The sequence below is a fragment of the Cricetulus griseus genome, chromosome 4, assembly GCF_003668045.3.
Source record: "Cricetulus griseus strain 17A/GY chromosome 4, alternate assembly CriGri-PICRH-1.0, whole genome shotgun sequence".
Taxonomy (NCBI): domain Eukaryota; kingdom Metazoa; phylum Chordata; class Mammalia; order Rodentia; family Cricetidae; genus Cricetulus; species Cricetulus griseus.
In genome coordinates, this window is record NC_048597.1 from 160662793 (window position 1) to 160668775 (window position 5983).

Genomic DNA, 5983 nt, shown 5'->3' on the forward strand with positions numbered 1-5983 from the left:
CGCTGCCACGTCAACACCAGAGAAGCTTGGTCCAGGTGTGCATGCAGAAGCTGCAGGTTGTTCAAGCATGCCATAGGGCCTCCAGATGGCTGGTCGCATGGGAATGCCCCTTCCCTTAGGCTATGATGCTGTCTTGGTAACTGCATAGGCTTGACTCACAGAGGTAGCTCTGAGATGTGTGAATCTCTTTTTCTTGGGTAACTCTCTCCTCTCACAAGGGCACTAGTTGGTTGGTCTTGGAGTTCACCTTATTCTAATTTAACATTAATATAGCCAGTTAGACCTGCAAATGCCTTTTTTCTAAGTAAGGTCCGTATACTAAGGTACTGGGAGTGAAGACTTCAGTCTATCTTAGTGGGGACTCAATTCAACCCCTAGAAAACCCTTCTTTTCTGTTTTCCTTCTCCACCACTGTCAACTCGGGGCTTGCCGTTTGGCTTCCTCAGATCTGGCTGTCATTGTGCCTGAGTCATCTGCTATGATTATGTCAAGTAAACAAAAAGGGGCCTCCTTTCCCACCTGCCTTCCCAGCACTCCTTCACCAGCAGACAGACTTTCATTTCTCATTGGCAATCAGCATGGTTTCATCACATGCCTAAGTCTAACCCAATCGCTGGGGAGAGAACAGGGCCACTCATCGCTATTGCCTTAGACCAGTGGGTTCCAATTTGAGCACTTAGAGGCTTGTTATAAGACAGGTTGTGTGCTGGGGGTGTGACTCAGAGGAAGATCCCTTTCCCAGCACGGGAAAGGTCCTGGATTTGATCCCTAGCAACAGAAAAGCAAACAACAACAAGAAAACCCAAACCTCACAGAGTGTATGGCTCCGTCTATCTCCAGTCTCCAACTCAGCAGATCTGTACTGGAAGTGAGGTTTGGGAATTTGTATTTTTTCTTAAGTTTTATCTTATTTTAATTGGCATGTGGTAATTGTGCAGGTTTATTGGCTACAATGTGATTTTTGATACATGTACACTTTGCGGAAATTGTTAAATCAGCATTATTATGGTATTTGTCACTTCAAGTGTATCATTTTTGTCTGAGAACATTCAAAATCTTCTTTTGAAGTGATTGTGAAATTGATAGTACTTTTTTGTTGACTGTAGTCACCCCACTGTTGACAGAACATCTGAACTTGCTCCTATCTAACTGGGACTTTGAACCTGTTGTCCAGCTCTCCCCATTCTCCCTCTTCTCTGCCTTTGGTGGCCACCGTTCTATCCTCTGTTGTATCAACAACCTCCTCTTCCATGTGCGAATGAACTCTTGCCATCTCTGTCTTTCTGTGGCAGGCTTATTTCACATACTGTGACATCCCCCAGGCTCTTCCAAAATTTATGTTGTTTTATTTTATCGCTGTTGTTTTCAGGCAGAGTCACAGATATTCCAGCCTGGATTCAAACTCACTATGTGGTCAAGGATGACTTTAAACTCCTGGTCCTCTTGCCTATCACTCCTAAGTACAGGCACGTGCTGCCACATCTGGTTTAAACGCTGGGATTGAACGCAGGACTTAACTATGAAAGACAATCACTCTACATCCTTAGCCCCTGATTTTAATTTTTAATTTAATTTTATTTATTCTTGTGTGTGTGGTTATTAGGTGCAGGGGTTGGTGGGGGTAGGCTCATGAGTACCAGTGTTTCTGTAGAGGTCAGAGGACAATGCTCAGGCCGGTTCTCTCCTCCCACTGGAGGTTCCAGGATTCAAACTCATGTGGTCAAGCTTGTGGCACATGTGCTTTACCCTGTGCCATCTTGCCAGCCCTGAATTTGAGATCTCTGGTCTTGGCGCTCTTTTTGAGAACCTGTGGTTTAGACCAATCAGGATTCATCTCAAAAGATGGAACTCAACTCTTGGAAGGTTCCCAGATCAGGATTCCCATGAGAAAGGAACAAGGTGGAAAGTGGAAAGCATTCAGCAGGTCAAGAGATTCAGAGTGGTGCAAGTGGGCAACACCATTAGTGTCACAGAGGCCTGGGAAGATGACCTTGACAATGTCACCATTGGGTTGGGGAACTGGGAAGGCTTTCCTGACCTTGCTTCTCATTCTGAACACAAAACAAAAGCCTAGTTACAGAAAACAGAATGTTATAGGACAGATGAGGGGGCTTATATTTGACAACTGTAATCCCAGCGCTCTGAAGGCTGAGGCAGAAGGATTTCCACAAGTTCAAAATTAGCCTAGGCTATGTAGTGAATTCCAGGTCAGTCTTGGAATCAATGGGAGGACCTCTCTCTCTCTCTCTCTCTCTCTCTCTCTCTCTCTCTCTCTGACAAACCAATAAATAACAACAACAATAATAAAGAATGATAATAAAGTACAGACATATATTTTTACCTGCCAAGTATTAGAGTAATTTCAAAGAGTTGGGACTGGAGTTCCTGGCATCAGATTGTGGCAGGAGAGTAGGGGCTGGAGAAAGCAGTACCAAGGTTAGCATATGAAAGCAGCCAATTGGCAGAGGAATGGAACCTTCCACACCTGGGCTGCCTGCAAAAAGCAGCATGTGTGAGAAAAACCAGCTGCATATAACATATAAGCATGGGAAAGGTGAGCTCTGTGTAAATGACCTATAAAGGTGTTAGCACATGACTACTAAGGACCATGAGAGCTGAAGCCCAGAGCCTCTGAACCTATGCCTTTCCCCACTCACTGCTGCTCCCATTCTTGTGAGCCACTTTCTTAATTAGCTGCTTCTTTTTTCTATTACCTTAGCATGTGTCCTGGTACAGTTCTTTGTCCTGTAAACTACATTGGATGTACCTGTAACAAGATAAGAGAATGCCATGTCCTAGATGTGGTGGCTCATGCTTCCCATCCCATGGGAGGTAGAGGCAGTTGGATCTCTGTGTGTTCCAAACCAGCTTAGGTTACATAGTGAGACCTGCTCTCCCTTCTGCCCACCAAAAAAGGGAATAATGGGGCTCTTATCCCTGCTGGACAGTGAGCTGAATTTGATTAGTCAGTACTGTATTCTGAATTCACAGCTCTTTTCTGGGTCCTCGGTTACAGACGAAAAGTCATGATCGTGAGGGGAAGTTTGTTCATCTATCCCCATGTATATTTATACACGCTGAGCCCTCTGTCCCCCTCTTCTCCCTACTTACTCATTGATAAGCTTTACATCTAGTAAACTACTGCCTCACTCTGGAAGGCTTTTCCTGCTCTCCCTTTCGGCATCTGTGATGCAGAGATAGTAATTGTACCCCTCGTAGAATAGCTGTGAGGATTAAGTAAAACCATGTGTATAAATAAAGATGTGTATTAAGATAATTGTTGTTGTGGCTACACATCCATTGCTCTCCCCACGCATAACATCACCACTAATTACAGATTGATTCCCAGGTGTTGGGTGATTATCATTTTTAGAACTGTATTTCTAGCTATTGACATCTACTTGCCTACATAAATCTATACCTAGGGATATATACCTTGGCTCCCAGCATTTCATACAAACATGTGCATGCCTGTCTTCCTGGCTGTGGGTCTTTCTAGAAGCTATCTACAGGAGCAAGATGTGAGTATACTCCCCTCTCCTTATGTAAATGAAATGTGCATTATTCCAGGTCTCATGAACTCAGATGTCAAGAGGGGATTAAAATGTGCAAGGATTTTATTAGGGGGAATGTCTAATAAAAGACAAATGAGTACCATGCTGTGAGGCTGCATAGCAAGGCTGACCTGAGTCAAGGAAGGAGGGAAGAAAGTTTGGGAGGCATCTTTCTTGGCTGCTGTGCCATGCAATGAAGATCTAGCAAGGCCACCATGAGGTCCTCTGGCAGGTCAGGTGCAGGAGGAGTTCCCTGCCTTCTAGCACAATGTGGCAGTCCTCCTCCTCCTCCTTCTAACACCCTTCTTCCTCCCCCACTTCTTTAAGATAGGATCTCCCGTATCTTAGGCTGGAGTCACATTTGAAATCTCTATGTAGGAAACTGAGTTTCTGACTCCTCTGCCTCTACCTCCTGAGTGCTCCATCACAGGCATGTGCCACCATACCCAGTTCCACGCTGTGCTGGGGCTTGGGTGCAGGGCTTCCTGCATGCTAGGCAAGTTCTCCACCAGCTGAGCTTTATCTCCAACCAGGAGGGAACTTCCATTAGCATCTTTGTCTCATTCAGTCTCTGGCCTCCATCAGCCCATGTGAGATGTCAGAGCTGTAGTTTTGATGGGGCACAGATTAAATGACAGAAACTCAAATTCAAGAGGCTCCACCTGAGGACCCCCTCCCTGTGGGAGCTCTGTTCCTGGCCTGTCACAGGGAGTTCCACCTAACTTAGGACTGCTACTATCTAGTAACTTTGGGGAAACCTTTCCTTACACAAAAATGGGAGTATCTAGAACATTCTTTGCTTGAGAGTTGGGAGACAGGTCTCAGACCAGAGTATCATAAGGGGAGGGGGAGGTGCCCACCACTTTAATCTTTTCCCACTGGGGTCCATAACTTTCTTTAAAGTCCGCTGGTCCAGTCTTTATTGGCGGCAAAAGGACTGATGGTGGCTACCTAGGACATTGGCTCGGTGGAAAACTAATATTCTACTCCCAAGTCCACTGATGGACCCAGCCCCAATACTGTACCGATGAAAGTGTTATTTATGTGAAAGCTATATCTGCAGAGGGAACCATAAACTGGAAAGCAAAGTATGAAGGTTTGCAGCGGGCGCTGTAAAGTTTTATATTCCTGAAAACTAGGGATAAAAGATATAACCATTTAAGGCAAAGTGGATAAAAGGGGTTTCCATGCGATTGTAAAACAGCCTTATAATAGTTAATTGCTAGTTTCTTATTACAACGGGGAGAGTCAAAATAGGCTTTAAAAACCCCACACTGCAAAGTAAAAGGAGGTGGAAAAGAGACAGGAAGGGGTGACCTATTAGACAGATTTGAGTCATGTTCTGACTCTTGTAGAGAACACTACTGTTCAAAAGTGCTGGACGTGCCCAATAGTGGTGACTAGTTACTACCTTAGTCTGTCTTGCATTTCCTGTCTTCAGTCTATCACCTAGAGGAGTGGAGAGGGCATTTCTCCCCAGATTGTAGTGTTTTATGTCCAGTGATGGGGCATAAGAGCATCATTAACCCTTCCACCCCTATACCTAGCTCCCACTCAATCCCAGTGCCTTTATCAGTCTGGCACTGTGCTAGCAGCTGGGGTGGAAGACAGTGCGTGGGTAATAGTAAAGCCAAGCAGATTACAGGCATGTGCAGGTGATAGAAGAAGACAGTGGACAGGAGAGATACCCAGAGAGGATGCAAGGCTTCATAGAGAGGAGCTGACCTGAGTTGGGTGTTGGTGGCAGGGCAGGAACTTTTCAGATATTATAACTAGACTAACCATGGTGTCTAAGGGGATAGTGTGAGTGATCCTGAGTGAGGTAACTTCTGAGAATCCATTCATACTACATCCCTGTAAATGGTGCTATAGCAGCTGATGGCAGGGTCCAGGAGGTACCTCCACAGGGGTCTCAGGGTTTTGTGTACCTGAAGGAGGAATTGAGCAGGGACACACAGTTGCAGCAGAAGCAGAAACAGTTTATTAGGAAAATATATACTTCAAGGGCCAAGACTGTGGAGTCACCAAGATGGCTCAGTGGATACGTGGACTTGCCTTTGACACTTGGTGACCTGAGCTTGATCTTTGGGACCCACATGGTGAAGGGAGAAAACTGACTCCCATAGTCTGCACTTTGACCTCTATGTGTATTCTATGGTACACATACACAATAAACAAATGGAGGGAAAGGCCAGATGTGACTGTTGACCTTTGTAATCTCAGAGCTGGGGAAGCAGAGACTGGCAGAACCCTAGGACTGGCAGTCAACATAGCCCAATCAGGGAACTGCAGACTGACCATGTCTTGTCTTTTTTTGTTTTGTTTAGTTTTGTTTTTTTGTTTTTCAAGACAGGGTTTCTCTCCTGGAATTCTCTCTGTAGACCAGGCTGGCCTCGAAGTCACAGAGATCTTCCTGCCTCTGCCTCCCA